Source organism: Nilaparvata lugens, chromosome X (assembly GCF_014356525.2).
Source record: "Nilaparvata lugens isolate BPH chromosome X, ASM1435652v1, whole genome shotgun sequence".
Lineage (NCBI taxonomy): Eukaryota > Metazoa > Arthropoda > Insecta > Hemiptera > Delphacidae > Nilaparvata > Nilaparvata lugens.
The window spans coordinates 37,093,140-37,113,161 of record NC_052518.1 but is presented as its reverse complement, the minus strand read 5'-3'; the positions used below and the strand labels follow the sequence as shown (position 1 = coordinate 37,113,161).

The window sequence follows — 20,022 nt, the reverse complement described above, 5'->3', positions numbered from 1 at the left end:
GTGATACAATAAATGTTTATTACCAGCAATATTTTAATAGGGGAATGATGGAGCATTTAAATGGAGATTAACATTGTTCAGATTACAGAAATAAAAATGTGACCTGTCAGCAGTTATAAAATTTTTCCTATTCTTTCGAAATCCAAGAATAATGAACCTAGATTCGAATAATAATAATGAACCCAGGTTGAATATGTTCAAAGTTGTCTTAACTGTCCATTGAAGATTGGTAGTTTCAGGTAATTGTGAAAATTCATGCAATATTCATGACCTGAATGGAATGCTAATTGGTATATCACTATGTGTTAAACTCAGCAGATTGAGATGAACAGTGTCAGAAGCATATATATAGGGTACTTTCCATTGTAGTTTTGTAATATCAATTTTCACCAATTTTGCTGTCTCTGATTCAATACAATTCAAGTCTGATGATGATCTTAATAGAACAATTTCCTGATAAACATTAAATAGAACTTTTCTATAGTCTTCCATTACACCTAACCACATATCTAAAGGAATGCAGAAGCAGAATTTATCTAAACTTTTCCATCAAGTCAACTCCCATCCTGCATTCTCCATAATTTTTTCATTGAGTTTTGATTGATGTAGATAGTTTTTCATGGTTGTTGTCAATCCTACATTACGTGTGTGATCAACTTCAACACCTCCCAATTCATATCTGATTTCATCAAATAGGTATGCAACTCCATTATTGATAAGTTAAAAGTCTTTGGTTTCAACATCATCGTTATCTTTCACTTTGATTCCACCTTCAATCATAAGAAAACTTCTACTTGGAAGTGTATAAATATCTTCTTGTTTTCAACTAATTCAAATTTCATCATTGTAATTGAATGTCTGTTGAATATATGGTGTGTGAGTGATATACTCATATTTGGTAATACTCTTATCAAGATGTACACTCTGATCAACAAGTAATATATCTGACTTGACTTCTTCCTTATACATTCTTATTATATATTTTTTCTTCTCAATAAAACCTGAGGTGAGTTTTCAAGTAGTTTGAACTTAGCTGGTTAAAGACAGAGGGTCACCCCCCAAAGGGGGGGGGGGTTTAGTGCTGAATTTGGTGTTCCTTAACAAAGGGTGCTGTGCTAGGTTTCAACATAAGAATATCATTAGAGATTCTGAGTGCTTGTTGCTGAGTTTCAGAAAATGTTGAGTTTGGATCCCTTGACAAATGGATTTGCAGAAAAAAATTATTCTTGTAGCTATTTGATGAAATTAACGGTCTCTTAGTTATTCAAGAAATTGGATTTAATTTTTCTATAAGATCCTTATTTTCTGTTCAATCTTAACAAATGGATTAACTGGAGAAAGTTATTCTTGTAAAATTAATGGTTTCTTAGTTATTCAAGAAATTAGATTCACTTTTTCCATATGATCCTTATTTTTTGTTCAATCTTGACAAATGGGGTGTCAATGGATTTGTAATTAGATTTACTGGAAAAAGTAATTTTTGTAATTTTCTTGTAAAATTAATGGTTTCTTAGTTATTCAAGAAAAAAAACCCTGGATCTAGTTTTTTTCCAAAAAAGTAAGTATAGGGATCTTCATTTGAGGTTTATTGTGAGATTAGGGGTATGGCTAGGTTAAGTTAGTTCAAATTACATTGGATTGGGTAAGGTTAGAACCAAGAATCAGATTTTAGCTAGCCTTGAGCCAGCTTTGGGGCAGCCTTGTGGCAGCTTTGGGGCAGCTTTGAGACAGTACCCTCACTTTACCCCTACTAGTGTCCAGTGGTGTGAATGGTCAAGCTAACCTTTCACAAACCAAATTTTATAGAAGATCTTTGAATACAGATTTTTTTCAAGTTAACTTTACCAAGTCTGTTCTCAGTAGTTGGAAATTGGCACACCAAAGTTTACTTAGTCAAGCCGAATTCAAATCACCTCTGTGTACCTACAGCACATTGAGCTGCATTTCAACCACTATATTCACAGAATTTTCTTGACTTCTCAGCACTAACTATTCAGAAATATTCCAGTATATCTAATCCAACAATCATTCCTCATTCGTGGATGTTAGTTTCTCAGAGTATCAGAGGATGCTTTTTCGCTCAGAATAGTTAAGAATTGACCCTAAATGTACTGTTGGGAGACTCCAAATTGGCTATTCTAGATACTTCATTCATAATATTTCTGTTACAAATGGAAAACTAAAATAACGATTTATTTGAATCAGTGGATGCTTATAATCATTATCAAATGCACTATTTGGGAGAGTTTGAATTCTGTGATTGAGTTTTATATTATCAATATTATTGATTTATTTCAGGTGGCCCCTATTCATTGACCCTCAGGGCAAGGCAAATGAGTGGATTAAGGAAACTTATAAATATGAAATAGAAATTATTCAGCTGATTGATTTGGATTATCTATCAAAATTGATTCACTGCTTAGAAAATGGAAAACCTGTTCTGTTGGAGAATGTTCCCGAGAATTTGAACATTACCTTGAACCCTATACTGTTGAAAGATACTCTAATTGAAGGTACAGTGATACACTCTCATCTAGGAATTCAATATTTTTAAAAAAATTATTTTCATTCTACTCTTTAGCTTATTTTCATCAGATGCAAGGCAAAAAGTTGTTGATATATTATTTTCCTGGCTCATGAAAAAAATATTTGTCACTGTCTACAAAACTATGAGTAGGGGTTTTGTGTCGATTGAGCATCAATTTAACATCAAGGTCAAGGTCAAGGTCAAGGTCGAATTCAAGGTCAAGGTCGAATTCAAGGTCAAGGTTGAATTCAAGGTCAAATTCAAGGTCAAGGTCAAATTCAAGGTAAAATTGAAGGTCGAATTCGAGGTCAAGGTCAAGTTCGAATTCAAGGTCAAGGTCAGGTCAAGGTTGAGAGATGCTATCTCAACCACTGCCCCCCAACCGCTGAATTCTCTGTTGCAATGAGCCCGGTATTTATAGTAATTTTATCCAGTTCCACAAACATGTTTGAACAGGTCTGTGAAAATCTAGAAAACTGATAACAGACATGTTTGAACAAGTCTGTGAGAATTGATAACAGACATGTTTGAACAGGTCTGGGAAAATTGAAAGAATTGATAACAGACATGTTTGAACAGGTCTGTGGAAATAATTTGATAACGTTATACAGAACATGATTGAGGTCAAATTTAAGGTCAAATTCAAGGTCAAGGTTTAATTCAAGGTCAAGGTCGAATTCAAGGTCAAGATCGAATTCAAGGTCAAATTCGAGGTCAAGTTTAAATTGAAGGTTAAGGTCGAATTCAAAGTCAAGGTCGAATTCAAGGTCAAGGTCAGGTCAAGGTCAAGGTTGAGAGATGTTATCTCAACCACCACCCCGCCACAACTGAATTCTCTGTTGGAATGAGCTCTGTATTTATAGGCCAGGGAGGAGATGTTTACAGCAAGAATTTCTATTAAACACTGAGGAAAATATTTTTATTAAGGGGGCATGGCCTAATTCAATTCCCTCCCCCACACCCCTTAAAGGTGTGGCCTAATTAAATTTTCCCCCTCCTAAGAGGTGTGGCCTAATACCATTATTATTTCCCACTAGGTATACAACCAAAAGTCAAATTCAATTCAAATTGAAGGTCAATGTTAAGGTCAAATTCAGGGCCAAATTCAAGGTCGAGGTCAAGGTCAATGATGATCCCCACTTGTATGAAAATGTGAACCTAGTTTTTTTCATTTACAAAAATAACAAAGAACCTGTTGATGTTATAAAAAAATACAGGAATAACTTTTTTTAGTAAATTTAATAACAAATCGATAAACATATCATTTATCAAGATATAATGAATATTAAGTGAGATATGACATCTTTAGTGATTGGAGATCTCAGATTTCTTCAAGCAGAGATCGGAGATTGGAGATTGAGAAAGATTTGATACTGTATGAATCAATAAATAAATAAATAAATAAATAAATATATACATGTTAAAAAAATGTACTTAATAAAAATGATCAAGAAGAAAATACCATTGTTGAAGTAAATAGAACAGAAGAAGGTTGTGTTTGGATCTGGAATAATCAGATCTATATTGAACAAAGCAATTGACTTACTACCTGTTGAACTTCATATCCCTGGCTACAATTTTTGTGGCCCTGGCACAAAACTTGAAAAAAAATTGAAGAGAGGCGATAAAGGAATAAATAAACTTGATGATGCATGCCGGGAACATGATATAGCTTATAGCAATCCTAATCAGAATAGAACAGAAGCTGATAAGAAACTAGCTGCCCTGGCTTGGGAAAGAGTCAAATCACCTGATGCTAACCTTGGAGAGCGCTCATCAGCATACTTGTTAACAAACTTATTGAATGCCAAGACTAAATTTGGTGGTGGGTTGTTTCTGAGACCCTACAAAAGGTGTGGGTTGTTTCTGAAACCCTACAAAGGGTGTGGGTTGCAAAAGAATAAGAATAAAACAATAAAGAAGAAGGTGAATCAGAAGAGGATACAAGAGACATTGAGACATTTAAAAAAAAACACCATTCACAAACATGGAAATGATGGATTATGCAAGAAAGCTTCAATTACCACTACAAGGTGTCTTCATGAGAGATAGTCTACCAGAAATACCACTCAAAGATCTAGAAATTGGTGTAATCAATTTGATTGATTAAAGCAGTACAGGAAGTCATTGGACATGTTATATTAAATGTAACAATACATGTGACTATTTCGATAGTTTTGGAAACTTGAGTCCTCCACTTGAATTTATGGCTTATATGAAAGATATAAAAGTACTTTACAATTATAAGAAGTATCAAGAAATCAATGACAATTCAATAGTATGTGGTCATTTATGTTTATTGTGGTTGTATAAAAAATATGTTCTCATTAACAGCAAATCATAATCTGCTGGTAAGTGATATTTTCCCACCAGTACAACTGGAAACATCTAGCAAATATGAAGTAGCCCCAATAGATCTATATACATACAATACAATTCCAAATATTGAAAACAATATCGATGATAAGCTTAGCTATAATGGAAAACAAGTGAAAATACCAGTAGGGTCATATGAATTGGATGATATAGTAGATTATATATGAAATAAATTATCTCTTACAAGTGGTCAACTGAAAATCAAAGCTAATAATAATACACTACAGTGTGAGTTATATGCAGATAGAGAAATTGATATCAGTATGAAAGATAGTGTTGCTCTAATTCTTGGATTCCAACACATGAAGCTAGAAGCTAATAAATGGCATATATCTACAAAACCAGTTCACATCATGCGTGTGAATAGCATCAGAGTAGAATGTAATATTGCAAAAGGATCTTATGATAATGGTAGTGAAGGTCACATACTGTATGAGTTCTAAACAACTGTACCACCAGGTTTCAAAATAATTGTATCTTCAAAAACTGTAGTGTACCTACCAATCAATACTGAATAAATCTCATTTGTGTGAAACAAATAGATCAAAATAATGAATTGATCAATTTCCAAGGAGAAACTATAACTGTTCGTTTACATGTAAGAAAATCACCAACTATATAAAAATAATGTTGATATTCTCAAGTAGTGGAAATAATAATAATACAATGATAAAACAACATAAACTCACACCCAAAAACGTTAAACTATTACAAAGATTAGGATTAATTGTATATAATAGAAATAAGAGTAGAAATAATTATAATGTCTCATCCAAAAGATATGAATACTATTGATACAATATTCAATGTCCCAGAAAAACCAAACTTTGATGAGAGTATAACAAAGTTTGAATATCATACACACACTCCTTATGCAACTCAAACATTCAACCACAATGATGAAATACGTATAAATTTGAATCAACAAGATGTCTATACACTACCCAGTAAAAGTTTCCTTCTAATTGAAGGACAAGTTGAGGTTAAGAAAGCAGATGATAATAAAACTGAAAATTATTCACTAATTAATAATGGAGTAGCTTATTTATTTGATGAAATCAGATATGAACTTGATGGTGTGAAAGTTGGTCGTACACGTAATCTTGGTATTACAACTACAATGAAAAATCTTTTTAGTGAAACAGCACTCAATACAAAAGTGTGGGAGAATGCAGGATGGAAATTGGATGGATGGAATAAAATTGACAAATTCAGTTTTTGTATACCTTTGGAGATGTGGTTGGGTGTAATGGAAGACTACAAGAAAGTTATATTGAATGTTCATCAGGAGATTATTCTATTAAGATCTTCAACAGATGCAGATGCAGTGACTACCACTGATGGAGCTACAGTTAAAATTAATATTACAAAGATACAATTGGAAGTACCCTATATATATGTTTCTGACCACATTCAGCTTGATTTGTTGAACCCATCACATACAGATAAACCAATTAATATACCTTTAAGATCATGGCAGATACATGAGTATCCAACACTTCCTCAAACTACTACTCATCAATGGACAGTTAAAACAGCTTCACAAATGGAGAAGCCTAGATTTATTATTCTAGGCTTTCAAACTAATAAGAAAAATAAACTGAGTGCAAACAAGTCATATTTTGATCTATGTAAACTACACAATGTTTGTCTCTATTCGAATGCACAATACTTTCCCTATGACAATATGATGGGAAGCAAACACTTGCTCTATCATATGTTTAGTAGCTTCCCACATGCTTACTATCCACATACTAACAGTAACAATCTTACTTCAATAGCATATAATACATTCATCGAAAAGGCTGCACTAATAGTAATAGATTGCAGTCGTCAGAATGAATTGTTGAAATCTGGTGTACTGAGTGTTGAACTTACATTTGAAACTAATAAAAATATACCTGATAAAACCTCTGCCTACTGTCTAATTCTTTATGATAATGTGTATGAATACACACCATTGAGTGGTATGGTTAGGAAAGTTATGTAGAAGATTACAATAATTATAAAACCTTATAATAGAGAATTAATTACAGCATCAAAGTGAAAATTTTTCATAAAAATTAATAGAGAGAATAATTAATTTTAAGCCTCTACAAGGTTTGATATTATAAATGAAGAAATACAGGAATAATTGATAATTCTAAATATTTTTCTTACAAATACACATCTACCTACCTACCCACCAACCTACCCACCTACCTACCAACCTACCTACCTACCTAGCTAGATAGTGATCTCACCCTTTTGGTAGCAGCATGCTCATCATCACACCTCCTTTTACTGTTCTGAATATCTTTATGTCCCCAAGCCAATGTATTTATACAATCATTTCTTATGAATCTTTTATCATCATAGGGCCTAATGAGCAACCTTCTCCTGGTTTTCAGTTGTGACAATATGTAGTTTACTTACAATATGTACAGATTTTATTGTATGCTCAACACCTTCAAACAAACATTTTTTGTACAACTTGAATTGTAATTGGTTTCTTTGAGCAGTCTTTGGAACACCCTTGGCCACCTTCTTTTCTTCACAGTTAGAGAATATAAATGAGTACATTTTTGCTTGTAATCCTATGAATTCAGTTATAATTCTGCCACCATTCTCATCTTTAAATTTACCAATTACTTTTTTATTCCCCTCATTATAACATGGGTGATTTTTAGGAAAGTTAGATGTGTCAAATAAATATTTATATTTTCTAATATCTTCAGTCTTTATCACATACATAAAACTATCAGTATCAGACATCAAAACTTCATACTTGTCTTTGAATATATTCTTGATTTGTTTGTAATGGAAATCATACATAACATTTTTGCTGTGTTCCAATATTACAGCACCAACAAAAATTGGTTTGTTCAATACAACTTTAATTTTATTCAAGCACACACCAGTAACATTCTCATTATATGGAAACCAATTTTTTACTCTTGGCTTGGAGATGATTCTGTCTAGTTTCTCTTCATCTATTACAATTTCAAAGTCCCTATGGTTTTTAATATTCATGAGAGTGCGACCATAATAACTATTATTAATCAACTTGTAAAGGGTTCGATCAAATTCATTATCTGCTACTGTCCTTAATTGTGTATTCATATCAATGAAAGGTTTTATCCATCTACTTTGTTCAAATTTTATACCTCTGTGTACCTTTTTCAACACCATACCCAATTCTAAGTAGAGTTTTAGATTATCAGAATATATTACATATTTTTCTTTGTTTGTGAATGTTGTTATTAGTTTCTCATATCTACCAGTAGGTGGTGTTTCTTTCAATGGTGCTAGAGGGAAACAATTGTGTGTGCTTTGGTAGTGAGAGGGGTATTCCAGGTCCACTTCCAACATGTACCCTAAACTTGAATCAGTTTTTCTTTGAGGATCAAATTCTTCTATTTCTCTTTCACTCATCCATTCAGATTTTGAATGTGGAAGATTTCCAGACATACCCACGGCATACAAATTATTACAATCCCAATAGATTATGTATGTTTCTGGCTCATTTATGTTGAAATTACTCATATATCTATTGTTTGCTTTTGCATATCTCTTAGGAATGACACTTATCCCCCCTCTTATTCCTTTTTCAAAGAATAGGTGCATATCAATATCAGTCAAGAGTTCGAGCTCTACTCCTGTAATTTTCAACATAGCAAATCAAGAATAATGTGGAAGAGAGAAGAAGTGAGCTGGGTCTAGATTATAGGTATGCATGAAACTTGTTCGAAAATTCTGAAAAATGTCTGCTAATAGAAGAATGTCTGTTTTTGAGTGAAGATCATGGTATTCAGCAAGATTTTTTATATTGAAATGCTTCCAAATGTTATGTGCATGCTGATATTCTGTTTCAGTGATTTGACTGTCGGTTAGTCCACTGTAGAATTTATCAATAGTAGGTAATTTTGTTTCTTGGAATCGCTCAAAACTATTCATATATTCGTATGGGTAAAATTGTTTTGTTTTCAATAGGTCTGCTTTATTTGAGGAGAAATGTTTTGATAGAAGATCAAATTTTGAATTGATCTCAGCCAATTTCTCAAGAGATGAATTCAAGAAATTGAGAGAATCAATGAATCTTAGTGTATCATTCAATGTTATAGAGATAATTTTCTCACTAGTCTTGGCAATACAGCTTATTTTTTTCTTATAATTAGTCAATGCTTGTATTATAAAATGTGAATCATATCCTGAGAAATTATGAAACACTACTGGTATCTTTTCAACTTTTTCTGCATTTAAATTACAATTGTTGTGGGCTGCACCCAGGTACATCCCATTTGAATGTGAGTGGTGCCTGATCCTATCAAACAGTAAACAATTATTACATAAGCAACACAATGTTTCCTCTAAGAATTTTCCATTCTCTTCACAATCAATGGTCATGAGGATATTTTGTTTTAATTTATCTTTCAGAATAATACCATATTCATCTAATTCACCTATAAATTTCTCAATTAAGGTTTCAGATTCTGTAAGGGAATTATTGCTCTTACAATTTTAGGACCACAGTGAATATTTCCACTTTCATTTACAATAACATATCCATATCCACAAAGAATGTGTTCTCCATTGATGATTAGACACTCAAGGTCTGCATAAATGATATAGGGAACTCTAAGTGTATAGGAGAAATTTTTGAATGTTAAAATTTCATGTCCCGTTTGTGGCATTTCTACTCTCTGAGTTTTCCCCAGAGAGCATGATTCAATATGATTGTTCAATTTTTGTAGGGCATTTTTTCTAGTAAATCGATAAAAACAGTGTGGACATATTTCTACTTTATGTCCATGTTTAGTGTAATTGGACAATAATCTTGATAGATTTTTTACAAGTGTATAATGTTTTTCATCTTTACTTGATAATAATTATAGTGTAATCTTGTGCTGCAGATCTTTATTTTTTGATATAAGTAATGGATAGGAGGTTTGCTTTTCATGAGAAATAACATTTATACATATGGTTGGGTTCTGTTTTTCAAATTTTGAAATATCTTCCAGACTAAGTGGGAAATTTAGATCATTGATATTGATTAGATTCAATAATTTTTTCAAGTCTCCAACTCTATTAATCCTCTTATTATGGAAGAAAGCTAAGACAGACCAAATAAATGAAAGACTATCATCACTTTTCACATTCACTATAGCTTTCTTATCTGTTATGAACTTCGGTATAGGAATGAATATTGATTCACTTGAATTTAAGGAACAAAGTCTGAACAAATTCCTCACCAGAGTATAGTGTTTCTTAACATTTGATTCTAAAAGTAAAAGCGTAATTTTATGCTCTCTCTGTTGATTTTCTGATGTAAGTAATGGATAGACAATTTCATTTTCATATCCAACAACATTTATAGATATAGTTGGGTTTTGTTTTTCGAATTTTGAAATATCTTCCAAAATAAGTTGGAAATTTAGATCATAGATATTAATTAGATTTAATAATTTTTTTTAAGTCGCTAACTCTATTATGTATTCTATTATTATGAAAATAAGCCAGAACAGACCAGACAAAACATAAATCATCTTCATTCCTGATATTTAAAATGACTCTCTTACCTGCTATTCTTCTGGGTGTCAAGATATATGAACCTGTTCCATGTATGGGTGAATATTTCACTATATTTGAATGAAATCTTTGAAACTCATCAATTACCCACCCACTACCATTTTGAATGAATTTATCAAACTTTTCATTTATTATATTTTCAGCCTCCTCCCATTGCTTATGAAATTCATTGATATTATTATGAATATTGATAATTGATCTTGATTTTCCATGAAATGTAGGTGTGATTTCAAATTGATCAACATCAGTTACAATTTTTCTTAATTTAACTTGTAAACTAACAAACCATTTAACATTTCCATTGAATTTTTTTGATTTTGAAAGCATTATTCCCAGAATAGTTGGTCTAAACTGTTCAAATAGTATCTTAATATCAGTAGTCAAGAATTCTGTCCATTTATATAAGATAACATTACCATTGATACTTGTCACCATTTTTTTAAATAGAGAGGAAAGCAATCTGGCTTGTGGCTTGTGGTCCATTGTAAATCTGGTACTGGAATGAGAATAAAGTTGTTATACATCTATTTATATAGGTTAAATTGCAATCTAAAACAATGTTTTAGGAATAACAAATTGAACTTATTCCTGATTGATTTACTCTCAAACCTACAAAATAATCTCCTAATTGTTTTCGAACCTATTTCATTGTGAGATAGAAAAAAACACATGAAAATGTTAGATTTGCTCCTGAAAATAGATTGGTTCCAATGAATATTCCACACACCTATAACTATGCAATGAAACAATCCAGGGATGGGACAATCTGGCAACAATCTTGCATGGATCGATGATGTTTTCAAGATAGAATTGATAGAATTGGTAGAATTGTAGAAAGTATACTAACAGAAAGCCATCGAACAAAAATGTATAATCAAATAAAAAATAATGTCAACAAGAAAGAAACTCGCACATGAGCTGCATGGTAGAGTCAGACGTAATTTCCTAACACGTTGCACTGAAATAAAAGGTCTAAAAGATTTATATCAAGCTGATATTGTTGACATGTCCAACTACAGCACATTTAATAAAAACTTTAGGTACATACTAACTGTAATCAACTGTTTCAGTAAATTTGCATTTGCAATACCAATGAAAACTAAAACTGGAAATGAGGTGGCAGCAGCATTGAAGCCAATACTTGAGAAGCACAAAATAGTTAATTTCCAAACTGATGCAGGTAAAGAATTCTACAACACAGCTGTTCAGAATCTATTGAAAACTCATAAAATCAATCATTACAGTACATATAGTGATAAAAAAGCAGCAATTTGTGAGCGCTTCAATTGAACTCTCAAAGAGAATATGTTCCATGAATTCACAATACAGAGTAATCATAAATAGCTGGAACTACTACCTGAACTAATAACTAATCACAATAACAGTGTCCACAGAACAATTCGAATGAAACCTGTTGAGGTGAATAGGAACAATGAGAAATATGTGCTGATGAATATAGAGGAAGCTAGCATGTGAAACATTCAAACAGATAAAACCAAAGTATAAGATTGGAGATAAAGTATGAATTAGTCGCTACAAAAAAATATTTGATAAAGGCTATCTAGCAAACAGGACAAATGAAATATCCACTGTACACAATCTACTCCCTACCATTCCTCTCATGTATCATCTGAGAGACATTAGTAATGAAAACATTAAAGGTACATTATATAAATATGAAATACAAAAAACAAAATATCCAAGATTACAATGTTCAGCTGCATTCACCGATTATCTCACTTTATTTATATATCGAATAGCCTACCAAATAGTACAGAATTACGCAAAAGTTAGCTTTCATATGAATTGGATTAAGGCAAAACAGCATAATTTGACAGAAGATCAAGTAGGTGATTTAATTACTGATAAAATGGGTCTCTCTATCTACGGCGATGTTCTAAAACCCTAAAGTTAGAATCATATCAATCTTCAACCGATTTTCACTATGCAAATTGCTTGGGAGAAATTGCATGAGAAATAGCTAGCTACATTCTATTTCAATGTGAGAGAGTGTTCACATGCATTTTTTCCAAGGTGAAACAAGATTATGCACGAAACATTTTAATGCTCGAATTTGAGATGAATTAGAGCAGAGATGCATTCGTCCTTGTGAGCTCTGTGAAGTAAAATTGCAAAAACGTGCCAATGATCGAGTATTGAATTAGACCGGAACCGCATTCGTCCTTGTAAGCTATGTGAAGTAAAATTGCAAAACGTGACAATGCTCAAGTATTGAATTAGACCGGAACTGCATTCGTCCTTGTAAGGTCTCTGAAGTGAAATTTTGGAACATGTTGATCATCAGCCAAGAGGAGAATTGGTGCGTAATGATAACGTCCAAGGTTGTCTCACGGTAAGCTTATCTATAAACGTTGCTACATAGTGCTGTGAGATGAGTGAAAACTACAACAAGAAATGACAAACTTTGATATGCCAATGTTTTCCAGTTTGATTGGTTCTTTGTTAAGAATGTAAGATTTGGTGAGAATGATTTAATTTATATCAATATAGATTCAGAAAAGAACTTTGAATTCACTATCATTTTTCCAAAAGAATATTCAACTATACTGAATACACAGACACATAAAGAGTTTTAAAAAGATGGGATTCGAATGTTACTGCTAGACATGTATTCTTGGAAGAATGGTGAAATCTCATCCTAGTTGTCAAGTACATCTAGAATTTATGGCAGTAAGAAGTTCGTTTCACTTAAATCTGGCAGTGTTCGTTGTGTGTACAACCCACAATTCTGCATGTACTTCACATCGTTGTCAAGAACATGTTTCAGTTAAATCTGAGAGTAAGATATTCATTTCACTTAAATCTGTCAGAAGTTTGTTCCACTTAAATCTGTCAGTAGATTGCCTCTCTCTCTCTCACATATCTCTCTGCTATTAATCATCAAATAGACCATGACTAAATGTAATTGAGCATGACTGGATGTAATTAGGCATGACTATATTAACTAGAGCATGACTAGAGAGAGAGAGAAAGAGAGAGAGTATCATCGTTATCATCTTCTTCTTCTTCTCCTTCTTCTTCCACCTCTCCTTCTTCTTCTTCTTCTTCTTCATCTTCCACCTCTCCTTCTTCTAGAGAGAGAGAGAGCATCTTCTCCTTCTAAGTGGTGGTGGAGGGGGCAGGAGAGGGATGGCAGGAGGGGGCGGGAGAGGTGCGGCAGGAGTGGTGGTGGTGGGGGGTAGGTAGGATGGGTGCCTGGGGAGGGGGGAGGGGGGGAAAAGTCGTAAAAAAGTCTCGCAAAATCCGCATTATGTATCTACTGCTGTCACCCGCCAAGGAACTGAATTGGATAACTTTTCCCGCGTAACAACACTACAACGCTATTGGGTAGTTTAACTTGAACCACCAAGTTCAAACGATATGCATTCATTTTATCTCTCTATAAAAGTGGAAGCTGTAGATAACACCAAGTTACTTGGAATACAAGGTACTGGCCATGTGCATCTCGATCTTTTAATGATCAGAGTCAGATGATCAGTGTGACATCATTGTTACTCTAAATATCTATTCTTCCTATATTTCCAATGTTAAATTTAGCAGCTTTGTAAGTCTTTTTTTCAAAAAGTAAATAACTTTCAAGTCCCATCGACATCTCCTACGACTCATACAATATTTATCTTTAATTTTTTTTAGAAATTCAATACTTTTGGACGACTGGATCTTTCAGAATGATTGATTTTGTGAGAGCCTACATCGAATACCTGTTGCTCTCTTATTGAAAATTAACATGCTTTTCCTGGCTCTTTTGTAATTCAATTACTCAATGCTAATGAATTCGATAAATCAATCATTGAATAAGGTATTAAGAACATGAAACATTGATTGTACTATTATTTCTTTCACAATCCTTTATCTTGTCTGTGTACTGTATATCATATGTAGAATCAATAGAACTTCTTGCCTAATCCCTTAGGAGGAACTCTTTTTTCAGGAAAATTATGGCTTTCACATACTTGATGAGGAAATAGTTTTCTGGTTGAATCTTTCTAATTGAAAACTATAACAAAAAATATATGGGCGAATATTATATTAAAGCATGGATTGCGCGTGAGGAATTCTCAATAATTGTATTGAATACTTGATCTTGTATTCTGAAACACATATTTCTAATTAAATTTCTTGTAAGAGGAATTCTAAATTGGTACTTATTGTAGAACTCTCATTCTCTATTTATTTGTGGAAGGGAAAATCAACTCTTCATGATTCAATAATAATGAATTTAATGAAAATGAATCATACATTGAAAAGTATGCGTATGAATATGAATTCATACTATAAGTATCCTACAATATATTCCTTCTAATGAACTTGATAATTCTATAAGGCAAGTGATCGGTTGAATTCCTGTTTGAAAGAATAGAAAGGATGACAATCTCTTTAATCAACTCGGAGGGCATTTCAATTCTAGAGATTGAACTGTAACCGAACTGGCGGGTAGATCTGGTAGCAGGCCCAACCAGTTCGGACATAAACTTAAACCTAGTTAGGAGGTCGGCCCAGTCCTGCCTATACGACCCTGGAAGAGGCCCTCTGAGTTCAAGTGGGTTGAAATCTCAACCCCAATGGGAAAGAGGCACAAACTCCTCCAGGAGACGCAGACCACAGCAGAACTGTTCGACTCTCCCTCTTATCTCTTTAACATGCCTTAACTAAGTGAGAACAAGGCGACTGGAGAAACAACGACTATTGAAACGAAATAGATTTAATTTACGAAATAAATTGATTAGATAAATATTATGTATCCCTCACTAGTTCGCAAGAATGTCCAATTAGTTGTTAACGTTGGAACATAAAATTCTTCTCAACTCACATTAAATTCGAATTTTAATACTACACCAAATTAATGCCTTAGACATCGGCTTAAAAAGTAACATAGGTACACACATTTAAATACTCTCTACATCATAAAAATATGCAACTGTCATCAGGATAATTGTTAACAAAATTATAACTGTCTTCTCGTTAATGGTACAATTGAATAAAATGGACAAATTTATTATAAGTGTTCCTCAATAGTAGGCAAGAGTATCCAATTAGCTGTTAACGTTGGAATATAAAAACCCTTCGCCACTCTCATCCAAATCAAATTCTAATAAAACACTAACATTTCAATTAAATAACATTCAGAGTAATTATCAACTTGATCAATTAAATAATATTAAATAATAATAGCACAGTACAACCTATCTCTTACTCCAGCCGCCAAATAGACTAAGATAGAAATAATTCTCGACAATTTCAAAGGGAAGGTTCGGTCAAATATTAATCAATTATAGTGGCCAGAATAGATTCACTCACCCATGATAATAATTCCGAGGGTCACTTTCATTAGGATCGAAAACCGCATCTTGGCTTCTGGATTCAGGTTAGAGTCACACGAATACGTTGTTCCCGCAAATTAATTTATTGTTCTCACGGAAAATAATCACACGAATAAGTTCCACAAAATATATCAGAAAACTACAGGCAAACTTTATTGTTCATACTTCAGGAATAAGTTCAACAAATTAGCCTATAATGAAAAACTGGAACCAATCCTTATTGTCCGTATCGCTCGAATAATTTCAACAATATTATAACGAAACACAAGAAAAGATTCTATCATTCATATCTCACAAATTGTTCAACATAACACAATGAGTACAACGAATTAATTCGACATTAACTAAACACTGAAGACAAATTCTATCGCTCGTAGCACGCGAATAATTACAACAAATATAACGTATCAATTGAACTTGATTTTTATCGTTTGAATCACAAAAAAAATTTAACAAAATATAACAATTAAAACTTATTTCACCGCAGTGCGTCTCGTGTTCGAGAGTAACCGTTTGCTCAGGAGTCCATCGCTGACTGACTCGAGGGCTGTCCATGCACATTACCCTAGCCTGAAATGCATGGGAAACTCACCTTTTTCTCATGACAGAGAAAGAGTGAGAGCTCAAAATTGGATGGAGAAAGGGATAGTTCCTTGTGGAAAACTGTCACCAGATTGCAGTTTTTTCTCCACGAGGCAGAAGAATACGCTGTACTGTGCACAATTCTTATATTCTAAAACGCAATAATCTATTTCTCACACTAGAGAAAATTGAAATACACTTACGTCTAGAAAAAAATGAATATTAGAAAATTCAGTCCGATCACGCCATCGAGTCCAAAGTTCAATGATTTTAGATTGGCGTATCATGAGAAATACAAAAAAATAAATTAATTCACCTCCTCTCAATAATTCTACCCATTACATTGCACCCCCCTCCGGGGAAGGGTGGACATCCCCTTCCGCACTTCTAACCGCACTCTCTTTCTTTGACACCTTGGGAACTTTGGCTTTGCTTATGGCACTATCACTAGAACTCACTTGTTGGTTGGTGGTCACCTGGGGCAGAGGTGCAGCCACCTCCTTGCCGCTGGGGGTGGGGGTGGTCTGACTGGTCAGCCGCCTCCAGGCCACTGCGCCACCGGACAGTGCCATTACCATAGTGACCGCTGCTATAACGTAGTACCAGCAGGGAACCAGCTGGTCAGAAGACTCCTCCGCCTCCAACTCTCGTAGGGAGTTCATCAAGTGGTTGACAGTGACCTCTTCCACTCCACTCGTTCCAGGCCAAGCACTACCTTCTTGCAGACGTCTCGCCAGCTGCAGGCGAATCTGGGAAGCCAAGAATTGACCCTCAGCCAATGACAGGGCCGCTGGGATGTCGATGGCCACTGGCCTCAGTCGCACCTCGGTTCGACCACCAAGGCTGGTTGGTGCAGGAATCTGATAAGAGGGGTGACTGAGTGTGCACCCTTTTATCGCTCGCATCGCTCCAGTGCCATGAAGGTGTAACTCGTCCACAGTCGTCTGCCCGCCCGTCTTGCATTGAGAGACGAATCGTTCCTCCATTGACAGGCTATATATCCAGCTGTTATCGCTCCGACGCCATAGCCAGACGTCAGGATGATCCTTAGTCAGCACAAGACGTGTGCAGTGCTGACGGGCGAGCGTGATCTCTCCCAGGAACAAGAGGCTCAGACAGGACGGGTGGTGTCTGGCATAGAGTGGTGAAAATGCTGGACAAAGGGTGAGCGAGCCCACTCGGTTACACTGTTCAAGCATTGATTCACTCAATGTGGAATAACGGTCTCTGTCCTTGCTGACAAATAGAATTGTAGAGTCGAGTTGGTAATGCACACTCACATTAGTGTGGAATTCCTTGACGGGGAGTACAAGTGCCTGGAACATATCAAATCTGCATCCAATTGAAGAGAGGGGTACAGTCAACAATAGTTTAATCACTTCACCACTGGTTACCACACAAGTCCTTATCAACTGGTAAAACGCCATCACTTGAGAAATGTCTGTTCCAAAAACTAATTCTAAGCCACTAGGTAAACTTGACCGGACCTTTAACAATATATTTCTCAATTCTAAAGGCGATAATAAATTCATACTCAATTTGCCACTAGCAGCATCATTTAGACATTGTAAAATTTTTCTTAAATCTATTAGGGCCTTAAAAGTAGCAAGTTCTAATTCTTCTAACGCAGTAGAAGTATCCATATATACATGTAGTAAGTTCTCTACTTTAATAGTTTTCTTATTAGTTGTAAAAATTGATTCATGAGGACAGTTAGATTACCATAGATTTCTTGTGAAACCCTTCCTAACTCTTGATGATTACGCTCCGTTTTCCGACTGAGTTCTCTAGTAACGGTCAAGTGTTCTCCTTCAATGTGTATTAAACTGGCAGTTTTCAATATGGTCAACTCTTCGCTGTGTTGTACCTTCTCTAAGTCCTCACTCTCGGCTACTCCAAATAAAATATGAAGGATCTTCCCCCCAAGTTTATTAATCCTCTACGGCTCCGTCCATAGTACAGATCGGTTAACGTTTGTACAATATCTTTCAATTCACTTTCCATTGTTATTATTTGTTAAAGTACTTTATGTTGAACTCCTAGAGCAGGGAGTTTCTCGGCCGCTTGTGCTAGCAGGTACGCTGTATCCTCTGTTCGTCCCTGAAGTTCGGCTACTTCTTATCGAGTTTCAGTGAGATTGATTTCGATGACGATGGTCCACTTCTCTCCGGTAATAAGCGCCTCTCTCATACTTTCGAACCATACTCCCTCCTTGTTAGCTTCGTGTGGAGAGTTAGACATCACACCTGTAACCAATTATATTCGATGTTCTATTCTGTCAGAGTTGCCTTTATTCCACCCTTATTCCACCATAATTCCACCAAACCTCCATTAATTTTTATGGGTTGACAATTTGGTTACCCATTCATCCAATTTTGATCAATTCCAATTAAAAACCGGTTTTAATGTCAAGTGCCAATTGAAGTTAACAATTTCTCTGAACAACGGTGATTCAATGTTCATTGTTGGCCTAGGAACGCTGATTCAACAAGGCTGTCACAAGATAGAACCGTTGACCTACAATGTAAACATTGGACTCCATTGTTATAGTTACAACTGTCGCCGCTAGATTGCATAAGATTCCAATCGCAGAAATTAATAAATTTTTCTCTAATATTTTTCTCACAGCTGTCGTTCGTTTACCCGCGTGAACATGGTTGCCGTTTCTATTGAGTTGTGGTAAACAATGGGTTTTGGCTTAGGCGTGTTTGTCTCTTTTCTTCTATCATGTAATTCGATACAATGAATTACTTTCCGTCACAATAATTCAACCCGTAATCTTGAACAAATCATTTTCCTAGATTATAGTCCTGCTTGCAAACCTTTCTATCAATTATAATAATATTATTCTATAGTCTCTATCGTCGTCATTCATTGTTTATTGGTTTTATTTATTCAATTATAATGTTCTCGAATCAGATACAATAAATTTCATAATATTCCATTGAAAATATACATAAACTTTTCCACAAAATTCAATGACAATTCAATATTATACAGTTGCAATTATTCTCAACACGACTTACAAGGTAACAATTCAACAATAACTAAACATCAATCCTCATCAATCTAATCCCAATTATAAAATTACAATCAATTACTGCATCTCTGTATCAATGTATCAAAATTAATTTTTATACATCATAGTCACGTACTCTAAAACACTTCTTCCTAATACATTGAACTACAATAATCACAAAATCATCAATATCGTCATAACATAATACAACAGTTAATATTTCATAGTCTTGGACTCAATCAAATTAATCGTTATCAATCAAAACATCAAATAACCATACGCACTCGTTATCGAATTACTCATCAAGTACAACATAAATCAATAATTCATTGAAATCATATTCTCATCGGAATCATAATTATTGAATCACGATTAAGGATACTTTACAATAATTCATCATTACATAAAAATTATACACAGTAGTCGTCAGCAATCGATAATTGCATTAATTTTTGTAAGCAGCATATGAGTTAGCAACTCTATCACTTATATTTTTATCGCACCTTATTCATAATCACATATAAATCAACAAAATAGCACAGCAGTTCTAATCTATAATCGTCTAGTATTCATCAACATCATAATAACGTCATCATCTTATCAATAAT

At 34.1% G+C, this 20,022-nt stretch overlaps 1 protein-coding gene across 1 annotated transcript in view; it reads left to right on the top strand.

Moving 5' to 3' along the window:
• Positions 1–2,464: 2,464 nt before the first annotated feature.
• Positions 2,465–20,022, top strand: part of LOC120354997 (dynein heavy chain 7, axonemal-like) — a 423,355-nt gene continuing 405,797 nt past the window's right edge. Inside the window, exon 1 of the mRNA XM_039443220.1 lies at positions 2,465–2,513. The gene's annotated coding sequence lies outside the window, so the exon portion shown is untranslated. The remainder of the gene's footprint in view (positions 2,514–20,022) is intronic.